This window comes from Ovis canadensis, chromosome X (assembly GCF_042477335.2).
Source record: "Ovis canadensis isolate MfBH-ARS-UI-01 breed Bighorn chromosome X, ARS-UI_OviCan_v2, whole genome shotgun sequence".
Classification (NCBI taxonomy): Eukaryota; Metazoa; Chordata; class Mammalia; order Artiodactyla; family Bovidae; genus Ovis; species Ovis canadensis.
The window spans coordinates 123965150-123992807 of record NC_091727.1 but is presented as its reverse complement, the minus strand read 5'-3'; the positions used below and the strand labels follow the sequence as shown (position 1 = coordinate 123992807).

The window sequence follows — 27658 nt, the reverse complement described above, 5'->3', positions numbered from 1 at the left end:
ATCCCCATGACTCCTCAGTAAACTACCTAACTAGGCATTTACAAGGCATCATATACAGCTGGGAGTGATCCATGTGGAAACTTGTTTTTGTTTTCCTCTTTTTCTTTATAAGTGGAAAGAATTCCTACTATTTAACAGAGAATAATGTCTCATAGTTCATTAGGCCAAACACCCATCATGCATCATTGGGAGGTTTAAAGGTTTCCTCACTGATAGATGTGCAGTCTGCAGCCTTGTTTCAATATCTTGGCTTACTCCTTCCACTGAACCCATGTCTCACTTGTCCTTCTGATTAAATGTGTTCTTGGCTTTGCCCTGAATGCTGCCATATCACCTGTGTAACAGCTGGAGACTGTCCTGGTGTCGGGCTTCCTGGTTGAAAGAACCAAAGGGTTCCCTGAAAACCCTGGGGTTTGCTTCTTTTGGCTTTGTTCCAAAAACTGAGGAGACTGTCCAAAGGAGACAGTCATCTCGGCTGAAGGGCTGCAAGGCACTGTCACTAAAAGATTACAGCACAGTTAGACATCAGTCAGGGAGTCTCCACCCTGGGTTACCATACAATATTAGGTGATGCTGGAGAAAAGGAAAGTCTGCCAATTGATCAATCAATCGATAATAAGATGGTCACCTTCCATTTGAGAAAGTACACTTCTTCACACTATCTCCTCTGAGTGTTTATCAGACACCCTTGTCTTCTTGCAAAATTTCAAAAATTTGCAATACTGTCACATATACATGTACATCCCAGTCATTGGATCTTACCCATAAGGTCTGTTACACACATTTAAATCTTTTAATTCCCATAATTTCTATGAATGTTGTGCTTGATAGCATCCCAAAGTTGAACTGAGCATGGTCTGTATCTAGTAATATAGTCCCCTAATGAGCAAGGTAGCCTGCTGCAGTAACTTGCTATTTACAAAGCACTCTATTGCCTGTATTCTCCATAGTGCCAGTCTCATGCCCTTCTTTACCTATCCCTCACAAGATATTAAATAAGCTGTTTTCATCCCTGGGATATAGGAGCTTACTATCTCCCCTGGAATTCTATGTTAACAATTGACTTATTTATACGAATTAGTGACTAAGTACATTAGAGCAATTAAAGTACATAGCATTGGTTTGTCCTGCTGCTGCTGCTAATGCTGCTAAGTCGCTTCAGTCATGTCTGACTCTGTGCGACCGCAGAGACAGCAGCCCACCAGGCTACCCCATCCCTGGGATTCTCCAGGCAAGAACACTGGAATGGGTTGCCATTTCCTTCTCCAATGCATGAAAGTGAAAAGTGAAAGTGAAGTCGCTCAGTCGTGTCCGATTCCTAGCGACCCCATGGACTGCAGCCTGTCAGGCTCCTCTGTCCATGAGATTTGCCAGGCAAGAGTACTGGAGTGGGTTGCTATTGCCTTCTCCTTGGTTTGTTCTACGATACAATAAATAAAATGCTTCCTTATTTTATTTTTCTCATTATCTCTGACCAGCACTCCCCTTGAGGTAGTCCCACAATGCTATCCATCCCCAGCACACTAAGTGTGCCTGCATTTCAGGATGCTGGAGAGGGCTCTCTCCAGCCTTGGAAGAGGACTATTATTAAGAGAACATGGAAGACTTAGGGAAGTACATGCACTTTGCTATACTCAGGGGGAAGATTGACATTTATTGAGGGAAAATTTACAGACTTACAAATGGGACTTTTTGGTCACAATTTCAATTAAAAATCTCAAAGCTGAAGATAGTAAGAGTGAACTGAAAGTGAAAGTGTTAGTCTCACAGTCATGTCCAACTATTTACGGCCCTGTAGCCCACCAGGCTCCTCTGTCCATGGAATTCTCCAGCAAGAATACTGGAGTGGGTAGCCATTTCCTTCTTCAGGAGATCTTTCCAACCCAGGGGTCAAACATGGGTCCTTCTGCATTGCAGGCACACTCTACGGTCTGAGCCACCAGGGAAACAACCTATCCATATATACAAAAAAAAAAAAAAAAAGAAAAAAAAAAGCTTCAAGTAGATGCTGGATACCTATTCCAAGGCTTTCTCAGTTCAGTTCAGTCACTCAGTCATCTCCGACTCTTTGTGACCCCATGGACTGTAGCACACCAGGCTTCCCTGTCCTTCACCAACTCCCGGAGCTTATTCAAACCCATGTCCATTGAGTCAGTGATGCCATCCAACCATCTCATCTTCTGTCATCCCCTTCTCCTCCCACCTTCAATCTTTCCCAGCATCAGGGTCTTTTCAAATGAGTCAGATCTTCACATCAGGTGGCCAAAGTATTGGAGTTTCAGCTTCAGCATCAGTCCTTCCAATGAACACTCAGGACTGATTTCCTTTAGGATGGACTAGTTGGATCTCCTTGCAGCCCAAGGGACTCTCAAGAGTCTTCTCCAACACCACACTTCAAAAGCATCAATTCTTCAGTGCTCAGCTTTCTTTATAGTCCAACTCTCACATCCAAACATGACTGCTGGAAAAACCATAGCTTTGACTAGATGGACCTTTGTTGGCAAAGTAATGTCTCTGCTTTTTAATATGCTGTCTAGGTTGGTCATAACTTTTCTTCCAAGGAGCAAGTGTCTTTTAATTTCATGGCTGCAGTCACCATCTGCAGTGATTTTGGAGCCCCCCAAAATAAAGCCCTGTCACTGTTTCCACTGTTTCCCCATCTATTTGCCATGAAGTGATGGGATTAGATGCCATGATCTTAGTTTTCTGAATGTTGAGTTTTAAACCAACTTTTTCACTCTCCTCTTTCACTTTCATCAAGAGGCTCTTTAGTTCTTTCTAACAGATATTTAAAATGTTCCTGTGAACCTCACCCTACCTTGCCTCTGGCTAAATTATATGGGAGATGTATGTTAAATTAATTGGTAAGAGTTGTGAATGGTGGGGCCACTGGGGTTTTCCCTATAGTTCCTTGAGCTAAGAGACAATGGAAATGGAAAGCAAGAGGTATGTGGATAACAAAAACAAAGGCCTGCATCCTGATTCTTGGCAGTGTGGATAGTGAGGCCTCATGACTCCGAAAAGGAAATGGCTATGGGATGTGCGTCTAAGATAGGACCATTAGACATCTCATAAAATATACCAATGTCCCAACAGAAAGATTACCATGTCCCAAGCAGGCACTGAATAGTAGCTTCCTGATGAGTCCCATGAGTCATCAGACAGGGACCGTATCAACAGGGCTGTGGCAACTTGTGTGAGCTAATAAACAAGACCAGATGGCTCCACTTTTCTCTCTTCTCAATGACTTAGTGTTGTGTAAGCTCTCACTGGAAGGAGTGTCAATTGCTCAGGCTGGTTATTGGGTGGGGTTAGACTCTAAATAAAGACAGCAAACTTTTTACTGGGGTTAATGGGAAGGGGAAGAATGTTAACAGGGCCTCCAGATACAATCTGAGCATTATCAGGATCATTGGTGAGGCTGGAAAAGATATTGTTCTAGGACCTAAGGATTCTTCTGGGAAACAGTTGTATGGGAAAGTAAACAAATCTGACTCTCAGAAATAAATTAGTATCTGAGGATGAGGAGAGGTAGACTTTAACTATAGCATGGTGTATATCAGATTGTATTTTAGGCCAGGCCTTGGAGAGTGGAGTCTGAACCCTTTAGCAAGGAGGCTGCTTTACTGCAGTAAATCTCCATAGGACATTGAAAACAAAAGAATCAGTAGCATGGGTGCCAACAGCTTTGGCAGCAACATGATGCACGACCTCTAATACAGTGTCAGTACTCTAAGTGCAAGTATCTGCAGTGTTGTTACAACAAAGAATTCAGCATCTCAATGTCACCTTGGTCCAACAAAGAGTTTAGGCACTGGTGTTCCTGGTGAAAGCATCAGCATCCTGGAGCGATCTGTGGAGAGTAGCCACAAAATGCATCTTAACAATAGATAGGGACGGAAATGGGTTGAGATCCTTTCGAAGGAGATTGTTGCAGGCTGAGCAAATTAGTCAAGAAGCTCACTTTAAGATCCTATTCAGCTCACTGCAAAGCATCTCAGCTGCATTTCACCATCCTTCTCAAAGCAAGCAAAAAATGGCTACTGCCTGGACAACTGCAAGAGAGGGCATCAAGAAAGAATGGACTTTGTAGGTATGGAAAGAACAAGAGTTTGTGGTTGGAAGTAATAAAACTTCATGTGAGATTCTAAAGTTGCTTGCAGAGTTCCTTTGGATATATATTTGATATATATCTAGCTTGCTCCTCCCTCCTCTGCCATGCAGGACAAGACCATGTGGACATAAACACTTTTATCTGAGATGACATCAGTATCTTAACTCTTGTTTAACAGGTACCTAGGGGAAAGTGGCAAAGAAAACCAACCAATAAATATCAATGATGCTTATTTGCAAATGTGACAAGAGGTACAGATATGACAAGAGGAACACCGGGAATCTTACAGGAGAGTGAAAAGGTATTTGACCAAGGAGCCCTTTTACCACTACTATGAGGAAAAGAGAGGCCAAAAAGTAATACACTTTTCTAACATTACGATTATGTCTAGTATTACTTCAAGGTAAGTGTAAATGTAAAAAATAACCAGAAACTGAAGAATTCCTACTTCAGAAATGTAGTATATGAACAAAGATTAACTTTGCTCACTTTCTGAGTGATAGTTTCAGGGCCACAGACCTAAAATTTAGTAGAAATAATGTTGAGACATCTGCCAATGTGACTTACAAGAACGAATTTCCAACTAAAAAGTCCTGACTCCCAGGCACTGTTTTCATTGACATCATTACTGTGTAACAAAAATCCATGTGCGACTGTTTTTGTGACCTAGCTGATATAACATACAGATATGGAATATTTTTGTTTGAAACAAAAAATCCAGACAGATTGTTTATCAAGGTTATCTTTTCTGATTTGTTGATATATTATGAACATTTTTACAAATGAATAAGAATTAACCCCCACTGAGTTACACATTTATGTTCCCATCATATGAAATAAAACAGTGGACTTCCCTGGTGGTCCAGTGGTAAAGAATCCACCTGCCAATGCAAGGGACACAGGGTTTGATCCCTGGTCTGGGAAGATCCCACATGCTGCTGGGCAACGATGCCCATGCACAACAACTACTGAAGTCCGCATGCCTAGAGCCTGTGCTCCACAACAAGAGAAGCCACCACAAAGAGAAGCCTGCACACCACAACTAGAGAGTAGCCCCTACTCTCCACAACTAGAGAAAAGCCCGCACACAGCAATCAAGACCCAGTGTAGCCATAAATAAATAAATACTTCAGAGTATTTATGGAAAATCATTTTAAGAAAACAAAAAATTAAGTAAAATAGTAATAAATTGAAACTCTCCCAGAAATACCTAGATGTATTTTTTTTTCATTTATTTGTGTGATGAATGTGTTGGTAATTATTCCAGCTATACTTTACGTAGAATCTTGCTGCTGCTGCTGCTGCTGCTGCTGCTGCTAAGTTGCTTCAGTCATGTCCATCTCTGTGAGACCCCATATATGGCAGCCCACCAGGCTCCCCCATCCCTGGGATTCTCCAGGAAAGAACACTGGAATGGGTTGCCATTTCCTTCTCCAATGCAGGAAGGTGAAAAGTGAGAGTGAAGTCGCTCCGTTGTGTCCAACTCTTAGTGACCCCATGGACTGCAGCCCACCAGGCTCCTCCGTCCATGGGATTTCCAGGCAAGAGTACTGGAGTGGGGTTCCATTGCCTTCTCCATAAGTAGCATCCTAGAATCCCTCAATCCCTTACCGTTCCATGCTATCTGTTTTGTCACCATACCCAAACATCTGTTTTGTTTGTATCTGCTGAGTTCTGCAATACAAAGTTGGCTCCACTACAAGTGAATGCCATTTAATCTCAGTTCAGCTTTAAATACTGATTGGCAATTCTTTATTTCTTTACCCCTATGTTGATGTCCCTCAAGCAGCTGTTCAAAATTGTTTCACTCTTCAAAGGCTCTCAATCTTCAAAGAAGACAATCAAAGGAAGGAAACAGAACAATTTCAAAAAAGTATAGTTCATGAAAATATATCTGAAATAGAATTTGAAACTGCATATTATAAAAGGAAATTGACTCAGTCAAAGCAATGAGACATATTCGAGTAAAACTACTAGAGTCTAAGGGGGAAAATGTCAGTGAAAGGACAAAATTGCTCATAAAGGAGAGAAAGCCAGATTGTTGTCAGACTTTGACAACAATCATTATGCCAGCAGGAAATGGAATAGCATGTTTAATATACTCAAGGAAAGAAAAGCTGAGCCAAAGATTTTATACCCAGTCTGATTTTCAAATAGAAAGGCAACAAATTTATCAACATGTGAGAAGTCAGGGAATCTTGTTCCCACAGTTCTCTCCTTATTTTAGAGAACTATCTTCTAACAATCAAAACATCCAGAAATATTATCGACCTAAAGCCTGATGACATTGATCATTAATGGCAGCTAAAATGACAGAAAAGAGAAGCAACCCACATTGTGTACCTCCAAACAGAACACACCACTACCTAAGAAGCCAAGAGAAAAACACAAATAAACCCAAATCTGATTAATCCTGTAGAACTAACTACTAATCTACAGGAAACTCAGGACTGAGAAGCATATTAAACTGCAACAGAGAATGTCATCAAGTGAAATCAAGACTGTGGGAAACTCTAGAGACAAAGGACACCATTTCTTCAACAAATAAATTACAATAATAGGAGGATAGTCCCTGAAATAAAAGAGGCATATGGTGAATTTCCTGGTGGTCCAATGTTTAAGACTTGGCCTTCCACTGCAGGAGGCCTGGGTTTGATCACTGGTTGGGGAGCTAAGATTCCGCATGCCTCACAGCCAAAAAACCAAAACATAAAACAGCAGCAATATTGTAACAAATTCAATAAAGATTTTAAAAGAGAGAGAGAGAGAGACTTCTGGCAGAGAGGGAAGTATAACTAAACTAGTGCTTAAGTTAAGTCTTTGTCACTCGGTTGTGTGTCTGACTCTACAACCCCAAGGACTGTAGTCTGCCAGGCTTCTCTGTCCATGGGATTTCCCAGCAAGATTACTAGAGTGGGTTGCTATTTCCTCCTCCAGGGGATCTTCCCAATCCAGGAATAACGTTTGGGTGATAAACTTATAAAGAAAGAAGTAATCGCTATGAAGGTTAGAATTGTGATTACTTTTGAGAAGAGGAAAGGGGTTGTGGGTAGGGTAAGACATGGCAAAATTCTCCTTTTTAACCTAGGTGGTGGTTTTAAAGTTGTCTGCCTCATAAAAAGTGGTTGACTTATACATTTGTTCTAGGGAATTTCTTATATCTGTTAGATATTATACTAAAGAAAACTATTTTTAAAATAACTGTATATTGCTTCATATACTTTTATGTTAGAGGATTGATGCATTAATAGCCAGTCCAAATACACAGAATTTTACACAGCAGGGCAGGTCTAGAAAGGTCTAGTTGTTTAGAAGATAATGAACAACTTAGGGTTTATGAGGACTCCTGCAGAAAAAAAGAAAGAAGAGAAAGAGGAACAGGAGGAGGGGATGATGGGGAGGGGAGAGGGGAGGGAGGGAAGTAGGGGAAGGCAAAAGGAGAGGAGGAGAGATAGGGAAAGGGAAAAGGACATCATAAAACACATTCTCCTGCTCTTATCTATAAGAAGTCTCATCACTTCCGTTATTTTTGTTGTAAGTGGAGTTTCCTCATGTTTACAACAAATAAGCAACAGAGAACTGTTTAAGAAATCAGTGTGCACAAAGACTTAGGCAAATACTGCTACTTAACACAGTTGCCTATAGAAGACCAAAGCTAACAAAACCAACAACTGTGTCTGGAAGTTATATCTTATGAAATTTTATGTTTACAATGCTATAACTGTATTTTAATATTCAACTATATCAATAATGGAAGGAGAATTTACCTGGAAGCAAGATTTGGAGTAGCCCAACTACACTTTATTTTTAAAATTTAGCATTTTTCTTTTTATAAATTTTTAAATTAATTTATTTTTATTGAAGGATAATTGCTTTACAGAATTTTGCTGTTTTCTGTCAAACCTCAACATAAATCAGCCAGAGGGAGACATATATCCCCTCTTTTTTGAAACTCCCTCCCATCTCCCTCCCCATCCCACCCCTCTAGGTTGATACAGAGCCGCTGTTTGAGTTTCCTGAGCCATACAGCGAATTCCCGTTGGCTATCTATTTTACATATGGTAATGTAAGTTTCCATGTTACTCTTTCCATACATCTCACCCTCTCCTCCCCTCTCCCCATGTCCATAAGTCTATTCTCTATGTCTGTTTCTCCACTGTTACCCTGTAAATAAATCCTTCATAACCATTTTTCTAGATTCCATATATATGTGTTAGAATATGGTATTTATCTTTCTCTTTCTGACTCATTTCACTCTGTAAAATAGGTTCTAGGTTCATCCACCTCATCAGAACTGACACAAATGTGTTCCTTTTTATGGCTGAGTAGTATTCCCTCATGTATATGTACCACAACTTCTTTATCCATTCACCTGTCAATGGACATCTAGGTTGCTTCCACGTTCTAGCTATTGTAAATAGTGCTGCAATGAACAATGGGATACATGTGTCTCTTTCAATTTTGGCTTCCTCTGTATATATGCCTAGGAGTGGGATTGCTGGATCATATGGTGGTTTTAATCATAGTTTTTAAAGGAATCTCCGCCATTTTCCATAGTGGCTATATCAATTTACATTCCCACCAACAGTGCAAGAGTGTTCCCTTTCTCCACACCTTCTCCAGCATTTATTGTTTGTAGACTTTTTGATAAGGGCCATTCTGACTGGTGTGAGGTGATATCTCATTGAAGTTTTGATTTGCATTTCTCTAATAATGAGCAATGTTGAGCATCTTTTCATGTGTTTGTTAGCCATCTGTATGTCTTCTTTGGAGAAATGTCTGTTTAGGTCTTCTTCCCACTTTTTGATTGGGTTGTTTGTTTTTCTGGTATTGAGTTGTATGAGCTGCTTGTATATTTTAGAAATTAATCCTTGTCAGTTGTTTCATTTGTATTATTTTCTCCCATTCTGAGGGTTTTCTTTTCACCTTGCTTATAGTTTCCTTTGTTGTGCAAAAGCTTTTAAGTTTAATCAGGTTCTAGTTATTTATTTTGTTTTTATTTCTGTTACTCTAGAAGGTGGGTCATAGAGGATCTTGCTTTGATTTATCTCATCGAATGTTCTGCCTATATTTTCCTGTAAGGGTTTTATAGTTTCTGGTCTTACATTTAGGTCTTTAGTCCATTTTGAGTTTATCTTTGTGTATGGTGTTAGGGAGTCTTCTAATTTCATTCTTTTACATAGAGCTGTCTGGTTTTCCCAGCACCATTTATTGAAGAGGCTCTTTTGCCCCATTGCATATTCTTGCCTCCTTTTTAAAAAATAACGTACCCATAGGTGCATGTGTTTATTTCTAGGCTATATTGTTTCATTGGTCTATATTTCTGTTTTTATGCCAGTACCATAGTGTCTTGATGACTATAGCTTTGTAATATAACATGAAGTCAGGAAGCTTGATTTCTCCAGCTCCATTCTTCTTTCTCAAGATTGCTTTGGCTACTAGGGGTCTTCTGTGTTTCCATACGAATTGTGAAATTTTTTATTCTAGTTCTGTGAAAAATGCCATTGGTAATTTGATAGGGATCGCATTGAATCTGTAGAATGCATTTGGTAGGATAGTCATTTTCACAATACTCATTCTTCCTACTCAGGAACATGGAATATCTATCCATCTGTTTATGTCATCTTTGATTTCTTTCACTAGTGTCTTATAAGTTTCTGTGTACAGTTCTTTCATCTCCTTAGGTAAGTTTATTCCTAGATATTTAATTCTTTTTGTTGCAATGGTGAATGGGATTGATTTCTTAACTACTTTTTGATTTTTCATTGTTAGTATATAGAAATGCAAGTGATTTATGTGTACTGATTTTGTATCCTACAAATTTACTAAATTCACTGATTAGCTCTAGTAATTTTCTGATACTATCTTTAGGGTTTTCTATGTACAGTATCATGTCATCTACAAACAGTGAGAGCTTTACTTCTTTTCTGATCTGGATTCCTTTTATTTCTTTTTCTTCTCTGACTGCTGTAGCTAGGATTTCCAGAACTATATTGAATAATAATGGCAAAATTGGACACCCTTGTCTTATTCCTGATCTAATGGGGAATGCTTTCAGTTTTTCACCCTTGAGAACAATGTTTACTGTAAGCTTATCATATATGGCCTTTACTGTGTTGAGCTAGATTCCTTCTATGCCCATGTTGTAAAGAGTTTTAATCATAAATAGGTGCTTAATTTTGTCAAAGGCTTTTTTTGCATCTATTGAGATTATCATATGGTTTTTATCTTTCAATTTGTTAATATGGTGTATCACATTGATTCATTTGTGTATATTGAAGAATTATGAGCTTTTTGATGTGTTGCTGAATTCTGTTTGCTAAAATTTTGTTGAGGACTTTTGCATCTATGTTCATCAGTGATATTGGTCTGTAGTTTTCTTTGTGTTGTCTTTGGTTTCGGTATCAGGGTGATGGTGGCCTCATAGAATGAATTTGGAAGTGTTCCTTCCTCTGCAATTTTTTTGAAAGAGTTTTAGAACAGGCATTAGCTCTTCTCCAAAGGTCCATCCAGTCAAGGCTATGGTTTTTCCAGTAGTCATGTATGGATGTGAGAGTTGGACTGTGAAGAAAGCTGAGCACCAAAGAATTGATGCTTTTGAACCGTGGTGTTGGAGAAGACTCTTGAGAGTCCCTTGGACTGCAAGGAGATCCAACCAGTCCATTATGAAGGAGATCAGCCCTGGGTGTTCTTTGGAAGGAATGATGCTAAAGCTGAAAGTTTAGTACTTTGGCCACCTCATGCAAAGTTGACTCATTGGAAAAGACTGATGCTGGGAGGGATTGGGGGAAGGAGGAAAAGGGGACAACAGAGGATGAGATGACTGGATGGCATCACCGACTCAATGGACGTGAGTTTGAGTGAACTGTGGGAGTTGGTGCTGAACAGGGAGGCCTGGCGTGCTGCAATTCGTGGGCTCGCAAAGAGCTGGACATGACTGAGTGACTGAACTGAACTGAACTAAAACCATACTCTGAACATATGTTGTCATTATGGCTGTTTTGTTCTATTTATATGTTCCAGGCAGAATCAATTTAGCATAATTCCAAATGCATAGGATTTGTAGAATGGTAAATGAACATTGGCTTTTCAACTTAAAGTCCCCAGCTGCACTGGCCCCCCAAAAGAGAGTCAACCTGTACTTTGAAACCAGGCAATGACTTCTCCTCTCTAGCTCTAAGTCCTAGATGGTATCTTCTTCCAACAGAAGGCTATTTCATCTACATTGAAAATCTGGTTTTTAGCATAGCTACCCTCACGAATTATCTTAGTTAGGTTTTCTAGATAACTTGCTGCAGCTTCTACATCAGCACTTGCTGCTTTCCCTTGCGCTTTGATGTTACAAAAACACTTTCTTTTCTCAAACGTCATGAACCAACCTCTGCTAGCTACAAACTTTTCTTCTGCAGCTTCCTTACCTCTCTCAACCTTCACAGAAGTAAGAGAGTTAGGGCCTTGCTCTTGATTCGGCTTTGGCTTAAGGGAATATTCTGACTGGTTTGATCTTCCACCCAGACCACTAAAACTTTCTCCATATCAGCAATGAAGGTTATTTCTCTTTCTTAACACTCAAGTGCTTACTGGTATAGCACTTTCCATTTCCTTCAAGAATTTTTCCTTTGTTATTAATAATTTGGCTAACTGTTTGGTGCAAGAGCGCTAGTTTTTTGTCTATCTTGGTTTTTGATGTGCTTTCCTCACTAAGCTTAATCAAATTTTCTAGCTTTTGGTTTAAAGTTTGAGACAAGTGACTCTTCCTTTCATTTGAACACTTAGGGTTATTAATTGGCCTAATTTTCAATATTGTTTTGTCTCAGACTCAGAGTCTCAGATAATAGAACACACACAATATTTATTAAGTTTGCTGTTTTATATGACTGTAGTTTGTGGCACCCCAAAATGATTACAATAGTAACGTAAAAGATCACTGGTTACAGGTCAGCATAACAAGTATAATAATGATGAAAAATTGAAACAAAATTTGAGAATTACCAAAATGTGACATAGAGATACAAAATGAGAAAATGCTGTTGGAAAAATGTTGCCTATAGACTTATTTGACATAGGGTTGCCATGAACCTTCAGATTGTGAAAAATACAGTATCTGTGAAACACAATAAAACAAAGCATGTCTATAATTCATTCAGAATCCAGTATCACTTGGATTAATTCTGATGATGATGGTTTCCCCCCTCCTCCTTCAAACAAGCATTTGCTTCTATGAATCAGAAAACACGTAGAGAAACAAACATTGCTGCGTGTAATTTTGGCAACAACTTCCTAATTGTCTCTTCCTTCAGGTAAGCATTTAAGTATATTCCCCAGACCCCACAGCTATCTCATCCAACCTCAGATATCACTGGAATTAATTTCACTGTTTGCCTACAGCCTAAGCTTTCCCCTGGGCTTTGGGGTTTTGTCTGTTTCTTTGCCTATTCCCACCCTCAAGCCTTGCCTTTTTCTTGTGCTGTTTTTGCTCTTTTCACTCTAGTTAGCACTGTATGTCACACCTCTCCACCTCATAAGAATATAAGATTCTTCAACTTGGCATCTATAAATCACCTGACTGCTTGGCTTAAGGGGTTTTGAGGCTGACACATTTTAGCCTTGGGACTGGATATACAAAGCCCATATTTAAAAATATAAAGAGAGAGAAAGGACAAGCGGTAGGAGATCAAAAGAGTACAAACAAGCTGGTCCTATAATGTGGCTTACAATCAGAAAGAGCTGAAGAATGCCAGCTTTGATGTAGAAAAGAAAATTCAACAAAAAAGGACTTTGTCCACTCTCTATTTATAATCTTGAGAGTCATGAGCATATTTGATAATCAGTCTTTCTATCAGGAAACCCTCTGATAGGCTCTGCCTTTTATCACAAAGCTCTTTTCCAGAAAGTTCTGTCCTCATCCCTCCACCTTCAGAGAAACACTCAAGGGAGAAGGGGTTTAGTTCAGCTATTCTTCATACAAACACATCTGACCTTCTACCTCACTGTTTGCTTCTTCCTAAATGTCTTCATGCCCCTGCCCTTGTAAAAATTCCCAGAGAGGGGAATTCTACTCAGTCCTCATTCCATCAATCATATTCTGAGTCTGCCCCTGAGATTTTCTGTAACTAGGCTTCATAAGGGCTTCCTCGATGGCTCAGATGGTAAAGAATCTTCCTGCAATGTGGGAGACCCCAGGTTTGATCCCTGGATCAGAAATATTCCCTGGAGGAGGAAATGTCAACCCACTCCAGTATTCTTGCCTGCGAAATCCCATGGACAGAGGAGCCTGGTGGGCTACAGTCCATGGGGTCACAAAAGAGTTGGATACAACTGAGTGATTAAACAACAGTCTTCACTCCTGATTAAGCTTCTCATGGTTCCAGAGGCTAAGTCATCTGGCTTCTTCTTCAGAGCCTTGGGCCCAGATGAGGCTTCAAGAGAAACAGGCTAAGGGGCTACAGCAACAGAGTTGGGTTTGGAGTGGGGGGCCTTATGGATACTGCCTGCACTGTGTCCAACAGGTGGACCTCCCCTTGGGACACACATGTGGCCAGACGTGCAGGTCCTGGGGAGGAGGCCACAGACCAGCTCCTGAGGAGGATCTGCTGAGAAGAGGCCTGCCTGAGGCATGAGCTCAAGTGACTTTCTTCTGGTTTCCCTCATGTCTCTATCTCTCCAGCTCATGAGCTCTGCCCACTCATCCAGACCAGCTCCCCCAAATAATACCCAAATGAAATATATGAATAATGATGAACAGTTTTCTCCTCTTCCAGCAAAACAGTCCCATTCCCAGTGCATACAATGATGGCATTTTCATGAACCAAAAAGTAGGGCCTATTTTCTGGTGTAAGGACTTAGAGCCAGACAGAGATTTTGGAATTGAGGTTATCTTGGGGTATCCGGGGCTTTTGCTTTCCAGGGCATAGGTCTAGACTAGTTTGGGGGAGGAATCTGAAGTCCAGTTCACGAAAGTAAACATAATTCATTCAGCCTTATGTTATGAGGTACTTCTGTGGTCAGTGCTGTGCACTATCAAATCAAACCTTCCATTACTCCTATCTTCAAGAGAATGACAGACACTGTTCCATCTCCAAAATATGACAAAGGGTGTAGATTTCTCCTTAAATGTGAGTATGTATAACAGTTGGACATGCTGGGACTCTGACGACTGAACATTAAGTAAACATCCTTAGAGTGATTGTTTATACAATGTAAGTTTTGTTCATTCATATATCACTGACTATCAATACATATTGCAAATATTTTCAAATCATGTCTTGTACAAGGACACTGGCCATTAAGAAACCCAGGCATTACCATTTACTGACCGTGTCACCCTAATTGATATAAGTAGCTTAAACCAGACTTTCTAAAAATCTTTGCCAATTCCACAATGGATCAGAGCCTCCACCTTGGCAGTTTTTAGAAGTCAACAGAAAGGAGAATAGTGACAATTTAGAGCAGTAAATTGTTTCTTGAGCTCTACTAGCTCTCTCCAAGTCTAGATATATCTGGAAATATAGCAAAGGCATCTCAAAGGAAGAATAACTCCTCTCTTTCTCCAGACTAAGACAGATGCTGTGGTCTACACTGCTATCTTTATTCAAATACAGATGACCACTTTGTGCAGTGGAACCCAGAACAAGGTTGAAGCATTTCTCTCTTTCATTTAGAACCAGACATGTACTGGTAAATTTTAACAACTGGCTTTCCAGCAGGGAAAGTGGTCTCTATTTGTAACATCTATATATTTCCATGGTATTAAAATCTCCCACTATGGGCTATTTCAAGCCACCAAAGTGATATCACTGAATGGGGAGTCAGAAAGAGGTCCACAGAATTAACTTTCATGAGACGAGGTGAGCCAGCACCAGCTCTGTGACCAGAAATGTAATTCATTTAGGAAAGAAGAGAAAGTTAAAGGATAAAGAGTAGTAGCCTCCAGTTGTGAAGGGCTATCATGAAAACTGATCATTTCAATGGTACAAAAAAAAAATTGAAATTGTATACTGCAGGAAAATGAGTAATTCGTATAAGAATATAGAAATGACAGTTGATTTGGATTCAAGTACTGGTTCTGTCACTACCAACTTTGATCACTTAACCTTATGGACATTTAGAATCTTCATCTAGAGTAACAGGATGGTACCATTGATACATGCAGAGTTCTAAAAACAACTAGCTCACTCAATAAAAAATATTAGCTCTTATCATCATCATCCTCACCATCATCACCACCACTATCTGCAGAATTGGTATAACAACCAGTTTATTTTCCTCACAGGGGTTTTACAGACTGAAATGTTGCATGCGAAAGTAAATCTACAAATGCCATTTTGATCAGGTATTCCCATAATTATTTGCTAACCTCAGAGATATAAGAAAACTAAAGGTATCCTTATGGAAAATGCATGTTTTTTCTAGGGAGCTCTAAAAATAAGTCTCATTGTCTAGGAAGGATCGTGTCATAGTCACAGTCACAGGGGAGTTTGTTAGACTTTAGAGATCATCTGACCTAACACCCTCTTATATGGATGTGAAAACAGTTACTGAGAGTTTAAGTAGTTTAGCAGCACAGTAAGAATTAGCATCCAGGCTATTTGGGTTATGGTATTCTTGCCATCAAGGGCACAGCAATATTGAACTTGACACTCTTCAGTCACTTGCAGATCTTGCTGACTAGCCAGCTAAAGTGGGGTAATAAATGAAAATGATATTCTTAAACAATATTCTAAGATCCGAATCTAGTGGGAGTTTTGATACAGGGGCTTCCCAGGTGGCGCTAGTGGTAAAGAACTGCCTGCCAACACAGGAGACATAAGAGACGAGGGTTCGATCCTTGGGTCAGGAAGATTCCCTGGGAAAGGGCATGGCAACCACTCCAATATTGCTGCCTGGAGAATCCCCTTGGACAGAGGAGCCTGGGGGTGCTATAGTCCAAGGGGTCACACAGAGTTGGATGTGACTGAAGTGACCTAGCACAAAATGCTCAATTCAGTATCAGGGTTTTGGATTCTCTCTTTCATGATATTTTCTTACAAGGCAGAGAAACTTAAGGATCTAGGTTAATCTAAAGTTTTACTTGCTGCACTTGTATCCTGAGATCACTTTTTGCCTATTCTTTTCAGAGGCAAGAAAGGTCCCCTGGTCCATTGGAATCCAAAGTGTAACCCATCTAAAATGTTGCATTACCTCCTTGAACTTCAGTTTCTTCGTATGTAAAGACAGATGGTTTGATCGGCTGATTTAATTTTCAATTTGGAAAACATTTATTGAGTATCTGTGCTGTGCTTAGTCACTCAGTCATGTCCTACCCTTTGAGACCCCATGCACTGTAGCCCACCAGCCTCCTCTGTCCATGGAGATTCTCAGTCCTCCAGGCTCCTCTGCCCATGGGGATTCTCCAGACAAGAATACTGGAGTGGGTTGCCATGCCCTCCTCCAGGGGATCTTCCCAACCCAGGGATCAAACCCAGGTCTCAATTCTTTACCATCTGAGCCACCAGGGAAGCCCAAGAATACTGGAGTGGGTAGCCTATCCCTTCTCCAGGGAATCTTCCCAACCTAAGAATCAAACTGGGGTCTCCTGCATTGCTGGCAGATTCTTTACCAGCTGAGCTACCAGGGAAGCCCACTGAGTACATATTACGTGGCAAATGTCCTAGATTCTGGTGATATCAAGAGAAGGCAAACAAGCCCCAGTGCTCATTGAGTTTAAGAGTCTAATGGAGGAAACAGACACACAATTACACTACAAATGTATCTGTACTATAATAATGTGTGCAATAATAGCAACATGTAAATTATGCCACAGAGGAGAACATGACCCCTGGTAATGAGGAAGGCTTCAAACACTGGGTGAAAGACATTGAAGCCAGGTCTTGAAAGACGAGTATGAGTTTAATAGAGAAAGAACTTAAGATAGATGATTCCAGGTAGGTGAAACAGCAGTCACAAAGGTAGAGAAGCATAAAGGGCCTGGTTGGTTTTGGTGACATCAAGAAATTTGGAATGATTAGAATTAATGTCTAGTAATAGTAGCAGCTAACATTTATTGAGCACTTCATATGAGCCGGGAGCTGTTCTAGAACAACATTAAAATAAAAAGATTAATGAGATACTCTGCTTTCTTTTAAATGTGATATATATTTTACTTATACTGTACATCTCAATTCAAACCAGCCACATTTTGGGTGCACAATAGCCACCTGTGAACTAGTGACTATTAAGTTGGACAACTCAGCTCTAAGTGATACTTTTTGTATTTGTACAAAAAGAGGATGGGAAACATCATCCTTTTTGCTGTCTGCCATCATTTTTGTTGCATTCTAGTACTTAGAGGATTTTTGTTGTTGCTGTTGTTGCTGCTGGTTTGATGTTTATTCCATTTCAAAAATATCACTGTTTATACAGGACTCTAAAAACTCAGAGACTCCCTAACCAAGCTGTTCTGTAGTCTTGGGTCAGGCTAACTGATTCTCCTCTGGCAGCTTCTGTGCTGTTGGACGTACTTGTTCAGTAGGTAAGTGAATATACATGTCTTGACCTCAGCATGGACTTAATAGCAGGAGGTACATGTGGTGATTTATTCATCAGCACATAATGGGGATTGAAATCACGGGGCATGCATGAGGTCAGTCAAGGAAAGTGTGTAGATGTTGCAGAATGAGAAGGCAGAGAGCTGGGGGAATCAGGAAAGCACCCACACTGAAGAGAGAGAAATGATCAAAAAAGTTATGAGCAGACCCAGGGCCAGAGTTGTGTCCCAGGAGCCAAGGAAAGAGAACATTTAAGGAGAGGAATAGACAACCATATCAACTGCTGACGAGAGGTCACAGTAGTTCAGGAGCCTGTTATCTCTAGGGTTATATGTATTCACAATCATTTAACAAATGTGTTTTCAAAGATCACAAATCTAATTTTTTCGATGAAAAGAAAATAAAGATGGTAGAATGTACATTAAACTGCTTTTATTTTCATTTTAGGTAAAAGCTCCCTCTTGTGTTTAGAAAAGGGATTTCTTAACAGTTGGCAGTTTTTTCTCTCTCTTTTTTTTTTTTTTTTTTTCTTAACTTTTTCTTTAAATGACGTATGGCTCCCTGGTGGCAGTAAAGAATCTGCCTGCAATGCAAGAGACCTGGGTTCGATCCCTGGGTTGGGGGAGATCCCCTGGAGATGGGAATGGCAACCTACTCCAGTATTCTTGCCTGGAGAATCCCATGGACAGAAGAGCCTGGCAGGCTACAGTCCATGGAGTCGCAAAGAGTCACACAATTGAGCGACTAACACTTTAATTGAAGGATAGTCAACTTACAAGATTCTGTTAGTGTCAGGTGTGCAGCAAAGTGATTCAGTTATATGTACATATTTATTTTAAGCACAGCATCTGTTCACTTATATTTTCCCTAATATTCTTCCACAATATTCACTTTTGCCAGGGAATGTATATGAACGTTATAATCAAATAGAAACATTATGATAAGAAAAAAAGACAAGACAGTGCTTTCTGTCCAGATTTAGGGCTGCATTGGAAGGAAAGCCATTATGTAACAAACAAAAAATCCTGCTGAGTTGTAGACCTTTCTCAAAAGGGTAGACTTTGTCAGTAACAGCTGGGTAAGACTGATGTTATTATCACTTCAGGTGTTTCAGAGCAGTTGACAGTTTGAAAACTCTCTCTACAGGCCCCCAAACTCTATCATCTTTTGATTAAAAGGAGAGAAAAAATCCTCTCTTTGAGGGACCCTTGACATCTGTAAGGCTCACAGTCTAGACACAGGGAATAGAATAGCAGTGGAAAGTACCAGGAGCAGAGATCCTAGCCTGGCTCATTCGACTGGTAGAGATGCTAGGGAATTAAGAACACTGTCCTGGGAAGCTGGAGACCTAGGAGCTAGCATTCCAGCTCTGCCTCTAAATATATATATATATATACATATATATATGTGTGTGTGTGTGTGTGTGTGTGTGTGTGTGAGTTGCGATTATGTGTGTGTGTTGTTGTTGTATGTGGGGGGTGTGTGACCTCAGACAAAGCCCTTCCTTTCTGGACCTCAAATTTTCCTTTCATTGGACAATTCCATTCCAGGATCCGAGTCACACCCCAAAGGAGGTAAGACTATAATAAAGCAGGTGATGCTTCCCATCTTCTCCTCGTACCTGTTTTCAGAGCTATCATCCCCATGAGAGCCCAAGGCCTGATGCCTCCCACCCTGAACTACTGAGGACCCTCTACCTCAGCAGCCTGTTCAAACCAGGAGCAACTTGAGCCCACCTCCTTTCCACACTAAAGCCTGCCTGTGAGACAAGGATCATTTAACAGTGGTTCTGCAGTTACCTTTGGACAAGGAACTGAGGTTTCTTATAGAATAGGGGGTAGAACACCTTTCGTTAGGTTTGGGTTGTTTACCCCAATGAATGTGTACAAGTGTGTCCATATGTGCATGTGAAGCAACATATTTTGCCTATTAATGGGAATCTATTTCCCTCATAACCAAACATCTTTGAGAAAAGTAGATTCCCACTGAGATGTTACTGGCATATCACATAGTGCTAGAACCCTCTGAACAGTCCAGGAATGGTGGCATTGCTACAGGGTACTCAAATACAAGCTTTTTAAGAAAGGGAGGTGATTTGGCACTATGGGCCAGGCACTGGGCCAGATCCTGGAATGAGAACCCAGGCAGAGAATTCTACTGCTTGTCCAATCTCCATCATATCATATATCAATACTTTCCTGACCCCACAGTAGGAAATGAAAAGGCTATGCCTCAAAACAAAAATCATCATTTTTAAAGTTAATTTTTTTTGAAATTTAATATTTAATCAAATGTATCCAGAGTATTACCATCTGAACAAATAATAATATAAAATTGAAGTTGCTTTACAATGTTGTGTTAGTTTCTCCTCTACAACAAAGTGAATCAGTTATATGTATACATATGTACATGCATCCATGCTCAGTTGTGTCAGACTCTTTGTGACCGCATGGACTGTAGCCCGCCAGCCTCCTCTGTCCATGGGATTCTCCAGGCAAGAATACTGGAGTGGGTTGCCATGCCTTCCTCCTAGGGGATCTTCCCAACCCAGGGATCAAACCTGTGTCTCTTGCATTTCCTGCATTGCAGGCAGATTCTTCACCACTGGCACCACTTGGGAAGCCCATATATCTCCTCATGTTTGGATTTCCTTCCCATTTAGGTCACCAGAGTACTGAGGAGAGTTCCCTGTGGTATACAGTAGGTTCTTACCAGTTATCAGTTTTATACATAGTAGTGTACACATGGGCTTCCCATGTAGTGCTAGTGGTAAAGAACCTGCCTGCCAATGTAGGAGATGTAAGAGACATGGGTTCGATTCTTGGGTGGGGAGGATTCTCTGAAGGAGGGCACAGCAACCCACTCCAGTATTCTTGCCTGGAGAATGCCATGGACAGAGGAGCCTGGCAGGTTACAGTTCATAGGGTTGCACAGAGTTGGACAAGACTGTAATGACTTAGTGTGCATGTGAGAAGGCAATGGCACCCCACTCCAGTACTCTTGCCTGGAAAATCCCATGGACACAGGAGCCTGGTAGGCTGCAGTCCATGGGGTCGCTAAGAGTCGAACACGACTGAGCGACTTCACTTTCACTCTTCACTTTCATGCATTGGAAAAGGAAATGGCACCCCACTCCAGTGTTCTTGCCTGGAGAATCCCAGGGACGGGGGAGCCTGGCAGGTTACAGTTCATAGGGTTGCACAGAGTTGGACAAGACTGTAATGACTTAGTGTGCATGTAGTGATGCAGTATATACATGTCAGCTCCCATCTTCCCTCCAGAACATCATTTGTTTAATAAATTTCTGAGCAGAGAAGCAGAGAAGGTCACATGAGCTAGGGATGGAGCTTGGGGACAACTGCTACAGGGGTTTTCTTATTTTTTCTTACATATTTTCCTTTTCTCTTTTCCTGTTCTTTTCTTTCTTTAGTTTACATTTCCTTTTCTGTACCAAAGGCTGAAAAAAAATTCCCTTACCTTCATCTGCTGGAGACAGAGGTCAAGAAAGTGGCAATAGCAACAGAGACTTGGTGATGAAGGCTGACGTGTTTGTGTGGTCGCTATAGCCTGGCCAGGGCACAACAACCCTCAGCTGATGACAAAGGTTCTGCCCTGGATGTGTGCATGTACGTGTGTGTGCTCGGTAGTGTCTGACACTTTGCGACCCCTTGGACTGTAGCCTGTGAGGCTCCTCTGTCGTTGGAATTTTCCCAGAAAGAATATTGGAGTGGGTAGCCATTCACTTTTCCAGGGGATCTTCCCAACCCAAGGGTAGAACTCATGTTTCCTGCATTGCAGGCTGATTCTTTACCATGGAGCCATCAGGGGAGACCCTGCCTTGCTAAGCCCCCGCCGTGGATGAGAGCACAGGTTACCTGTGGAGCAGCAAAAGGCAGGGGGCAGCAGAAAGGAGTAGGTTATTGGAACATTGACTAGAGTTTAGTTGCTGGGTTTTTTTTTCTTTTTTTTTTTAACTCAACAATTCACTTAAAAGAATAACCAGGTAGGTAGGAAACAAAAGACCCTATTCTCCCCTCATAAACAAACCAGGGGTTGTGTTTGGATTACTGTTACTACTAGTCATTGGGGAGGAAATAGCTTTGTGGCATTTAGGACACATGTATTACAAGTACAAAGCACACATGGGAAAGTAGTGTATAGCAATGGCAATGTACCCCTTCTCTTCCCTTTCTCTTACTCTCTTCCTTTTCCTCTGTTTTCTTTTTCTTCTGTCTCTTTATCTCTCCACTCCCTCTTCCCTCTTCTCTCTCTGAGAGGGTCTCTGCCAAGATTTATTACAATGAAGTTGAGAGAAAGCAGAGTGTTTGGTTCTCCAGTATAAAACCTTATGCGCAGATGGCAACTCAGCACTCACCAGGGACATCTCTAACTTCCCTTCTCCCTTAGGAGGGAGAGGATGTAAGCAGCTAGTCAGGTCCGCCCACTGAATGGAGGCCAAGTGTGGGAGAAATGACTGAGTGCTACTCCTGTGCTGTCCAGTGGAGTTTGCCTTAAGAGCCAAACCCACTAAAATGAGGTCTGGAAGCTATCAGAGGAGAAATCTGATGCATGTATGTTTTTACCCACAATCGTCCATCATGAAGGATTTTTGCATTTGAGGCATGTTGCAGAGACTCAGGCAAGCTGATGTATATCAACTGTGATCAGTTTTTAACATGCTGTAATAATCTAAAGGGAAACAGCCCCTGGAAGCCACGTACTTTTTTTTTCCTGATTTGCCCTTCAGTACAAAAAAATTTAAAACAAAAACCTGAAAGGCAAGATTGAAATTGAACCACCACTATTTTACAAAGACCTAACTTACTTGTATGTGTGTGTGTGTGTGTTTGTAGTTACAGGATAGTGTAGGCATATTTATGTAAAAACAACAGATAACGCCATTTGAACTGGTTTGGCCACCTACAGTTTTCCTAAGCACAGTGCTTGCTGCTTGACCTAGGTTAAAACTGAGAGGAAGCAACTCTTCCTGAGGCAAAGGGATGTGATACTTCAAAGCTTTTAGGTAAATGAGACAAAGAAAATAAATACAATTTTTCTGCCTAGAGAGATTTTTAGTTAACTTGGAAAACTTTGTAATGAAAGTTTTTTTGCAAAGCAATTTGCAACAATATTCAGAAAATGTTACTAAATTAGACATTGAAAAATGTGTTGCCCTAAAATTTAAAATCCTCTATTATATAGGCCACAAAAAATTTTGAAGTTCTAAGAAGGAAAGATTGGGGTTACTGTGTCGGGATTTCTCATTCAACCCCACAATTCCTAAAATGTAGAGTTCAGGGTAAGCACCAACCTTCCTGAACCCTCTGCTCTGTCTGTTTACTGAATATTGATAGTCCAAAAGGTTTTTTTCTTTGGCCCTCCTTTATACTCACTATACATCCTCTCTCTAGGGATCTCATCTCCTCCGATGCTTTTTACCATCATCCATATTCTGATGTTTTCCCAATCTAAATCTCCATAAGGGACATGTCCCTGGAGCTCTAGACTCGTATATCAAAACATTTCCAGTGGACATCTCCTCTCCACTTGGATACCCTACAACCATCTGGAACTCAATATGTCCAAAACTAAACTCATCATTTTTCTTCCAGATTCTGTTCTCTATTCTTCTTGGTTGGTGAAACCAAAATTTACTCATCATTAATGTCCCAAACCCAAGAGTCCTCCTTAATTCCTCTTCCATCAACCACCATATCAAATCAGTCACTAAGTCCTGCCACTTTTAATTCCCCCATCACTCCCCGCCTATCACACCTACCTTGGTTTTGTTGAGCCATTTATCATCTTTAGCATGAACTGTTACAGTAATTTCCTACCAGGTTTTCCTGCTTCTGGTCTTGCCTCTTCTAATTTCACCACCTCAAATCCCATGCTCTATACTAAAATTTAAAAGAATAAATAAAATAAATTACTTCCATTACTTTAATGACTTCCCATTCACCTACTAAATTAAGTTGAAACTTCTTGACATGGCACAGATAAAGTCTTCTAAACTTGGCCTCTGCCTGTCTTCCTAGTCCCATGTCCTACTCCTCTTGCCCCTTAGCCTTCATGCACTTTTTGCTCCATCTATACTGAAATTCATGCAGGCCCTCACATTCCATGCTGTTGTACCTTTGCTATGTTATTCCTGTGACTGGAATGACAATCCTTTGTACCTTTATTGTGTTAATCCTATGATTGGAATGACAACCCTCCGTGCCTTTGCTGTGTTATTCCTGTGACAGGAATGACAATCCTCTTATCTTTTCTTTGCTTGGATAATTCTTTCCACCCTTCAAGACTTAGTTCCAGAGGTCCCTTTTATGAGTAGCTTTTTCTGACCTTCCTCCACACCCGAAGAATGTTCTTTTTCTGTGCTTCTCCAGCGCCCTGCGTGTGGGGTGCTCCCACTGAGCATACTGCATTGTATTGGAACAGTTGGTTTGCCTTTGATTTGAGAACTGTCTTCTGCACTATATTGTGAGGCCTTTGAGATGAAAATAGAGGCTACATAGCACTTGGGCTTATCTCTGCACTGCTACTATGTTAGTATGGACCCTCATTATCGCTAACTTGAACTCCTTCCCTGTATGCAGCCTTTCCACGTCTTTGATGATTCTCTCGAGGATGAGGTCTAAATTCCTCAGCATGGCAGACATAAAAGGTTCTCAGTCAACCTTCAGGCCTGTTTCCTGCTGATGCCCACCTTGCCCACATCTGCGCTTCTACTATGGTCAATTACTGTGCATTTGACTTTGCATACTCTCTGCGCCGCTGGGTGAATCCTTCTTTAGTCTTCAGAGCCCATCTTACAGAAGCACTCTTCTGTGACGCTTTCCCCAGATTTCCCCAGGAGGGATTAGACAGGTCCATTTTTGTATTCCTATCGCACTTACCTATTGCTTCCCAGGTGGTTTAGTGGGAAAGAATCCGCCTGCCAATGCAGGAGACGCAATTTCAATCCCTGGGTCGGGAAGATCCCTTAGAGGGGGAAATGGCAACCCACTCCACTATTCTTGCCTGGGAAATCCTAAGGCCAGAAGAGCCTAGCGAGTTACAGCCTGGTGGGTTGCAAAGTGTTGGACACAACTAAGCAACTGAGCATAGCATATTATAGCACCTGCTACACTCAATTACCACCATCCTCTTCTCTCAGCCTCAGTTTCCTCATCTGGGCATTGGGGAATAATAATGACTTCTGCATTATAGGATAGTTATAAGAATTAAAAGGAGACAATTCAAGGAAAGCATGTAGTACAGAGTGTAGCACTTGCTGCTAAGTCGTTTCAGTCGTGTCCGACTCTGTGCGACCCCATAGACGGAAGCCCACCAGGCTCCTCCGTCCCTGGGACTCTCCAGGCAAGAACGCTGGAGTGGGTTGCCATTTCCTTCTCCAAGCACTTAGTAAGCACTGAATAAATAGTAGCTGCCATCAGGTGGCGCAGTGGTAAAGCATCCACCTGTCAAGGTAGAAAGTGCAAGAGATGCTGGTCAATCCCTGGGTCAGGAAGATCCCCTGGAGTGGAAGATGACAACACATTCCAGTATTTTTGCCTGGAGAATCCCATGAACAGAGAAGCCTGGTGGGGTACAATCCATAGGGATGCAAAGAGTCAGACATGACTGAGCACACACATGCCATCAGTAGAGTTCTCGCTGTGTACTAGGTACTTTACAGGCATGAGCTCATCTCACTGTCCTCATGAGGTAGATAACAACTATTGCCTCCACATTCTAAATGAGGATACAATAGTCAGAGGAGACAATGACTGGCTCAAGGTCATCAGCTGATTAGTGGAAGACCTGGTTGAATTCACATGACCTGGCACCAGAGCCATGTTCTTAATCATTATATTGTTGTTGTTTAGTCACTAAATCATGTCCAACCCTTTGTGATCCCATGGACTGTAGCCCTCCGATTTCCTTTGTCCATGGGATTCTCCATGCAAGAATACTGGAGGAGGTTGCCATTTCCTCCTCTAGGAGATCTTCCTGACCCAGGGATCGAACCAGAGTCACTTGCATCTCCAGCACTGACAGACGGGTTCTTTACCACTGAGCCACCAGGGAAGCCCCTCTTCACCATTATGTTGGGTTGGCCAAAAAGTTATTAGGTTTTTCTGTAACAGGTTATGGAAAAATCTGAAGGAAGGATTTGGCCAACTCAATACACCTGTGCACGCATTTCCCATCCCTAAACATAAATTCTTTAAGACATGAACTAAAAACAGACTCACAATTTCTAACTTTCTTAGTTGTACTCCAGAGAGAGAGAGGGACACAGTTTCAGGCCCTCAACTCTGCTTAAGCAACCAGCAGTTTACCTTGCCTCCATCAGCAGCCGCCTGCTATTCAGCCACCACGTTGACCTTAAACAACAACATGCTTTACATTTCTAAGCCTGTCTCCAGCTGCCTTTTTGCCCCTTCAGGTTGCCTCCAAGCCTTTAATACATTCCAGATCCACCTGAGAAGTCCCATGTGCACTTCAGGTGAATAGAATGGGGTTCTACACTGCATAAGGATTTCAGTCAATGGTTCTTAACTGTTTTATGGCGTATAGTTTTACAATGATTACAAACAGAACTGCAAGTGCACCACAGAGGCTATTATCCTGATTGATATGTTCGGGCCACAATCCGGGACCTATACACACTAGCTAAATTCTACAAACATCACAGTCCATTCCAAAGATGCTAAATGTTGGTATAGTTTTGCAGTCTTGAAAAGGAGAGCAGCTTATATAGCAGATGGCCAGTGATGGCTCCAGAATTTCGACACAGGGAAGATGCCCCCCTACCCCCATATATACATATATATGTGTGTGTATATATATATATATATATATATATATATATATATATAATATGTATGTATATATAGTTGTTGTTTAGTTGCGAAGTCATGACTCTCTTGCAACCCCATGTACTGTAGCCTGCCAGGTTCCTCTGTCCAGGGGATTCCCCAGGCAAGAATACTGGAGTGGCTTGCCATTTTCTTTTCCAGGGGATCATCCTAACCCATGGATCAGATTGGCAGGCAAATTTTTTACCACTGAGACACCTAGGAATTATCCTATATATCTGTGTGTGTGTGTGTATATATACTCACTGTTCTGTTCACTGTTCTGTGAAGAGGCTTGCTGGGGCTGGTGAAGATTAAGGGATTTGCCTTGAAGGTGTATTTGTCAAGCAAGCAAGCACACTTTCTGTAAACTTGTTAGAGGAAGCACACTGATTGAAACCACCCACCCTGGCCAGGCACCATAGTAACCATTTGCATGAGTTGTTTTATGACAGGAGATCCTGATAAGGAATACAGAACTAATAAGTCACCACCAACCAGAAGAGTTCGGGAAAGGTTGAAAGGAGACACCACATGTCTGTCCACTTCCCAGAATCCCTCTTGCTAACGTCCATCTTGGCTGAGTGACGCGTGCACCACCAGGAAAGACTCTGAATTAGAATGATTGGCCAAAGACCACCCGGAAACTAATCCCATCACCATAAAACCTGAGACTGCAAGCCACAGAGCAGTTCTGCAGCAGAGCAATCCTCCTGGGTTCTCTTACCCTACCGTTCTCCACCCGGGTGCCCTTTCCCAATAAAATCTCTTGCTTTGTCAGCGTATGTGTCTCCTTGGACAATTCATTTCGGAGTGTTAGACAAGAGCCCAGTTTCGGGCCCTGGAAGGGGTCCGCCTTCCTACAACAAACTGATTTGGGGTAACAAGGGTGGCTAATACCCCCTTCACCAAGCCAAATGGCACTGTCACTGAGAGCAGCTCATCGTCACTAGTGAGTCTCGGGTAAAAGATATATTAGAAGTTTGCATTTCTCAGCTCCAATTGCTGGGTTACAGAAAACTTAGTTCCATCCTCCCTTCCAGATACTTTCTAATTTTGGAGAAGATGGAAACCTTTGCTGGTGAGAAACCCCAGTTAGAAAGATAAGACAGTCAAGCCAAGGGAGGAGGGAGCTGGGGGAAGAGTGGGACCAGAGCCTGAAAGGAGGAAAT

At 41.3% G+C, this 27658-nt stretch overlaps 1 protein-coding gene across 1 annotated transcript in view; it reads right to left on the bottom strand.

Moving 5' to 3' along the window:
- The window catches only part of LHFPL1 (LHFPL tetraspan subfamily member 1), a 116791-nt gene extending 89937 nt beyond the window's left edge, over positions 1-26854 (bottom strand). The window contains exon 1 of the mRNA XM_070289660.1: positions 26754-26854. The gene's annotated coding sequence lies outside the window, so the exon portion shown is untranslated. The remainder of the gene's footprint in view (positions 1-26753) is intronic.
- Positions 26855-27658: the final 804 nt, after the last annotated feature.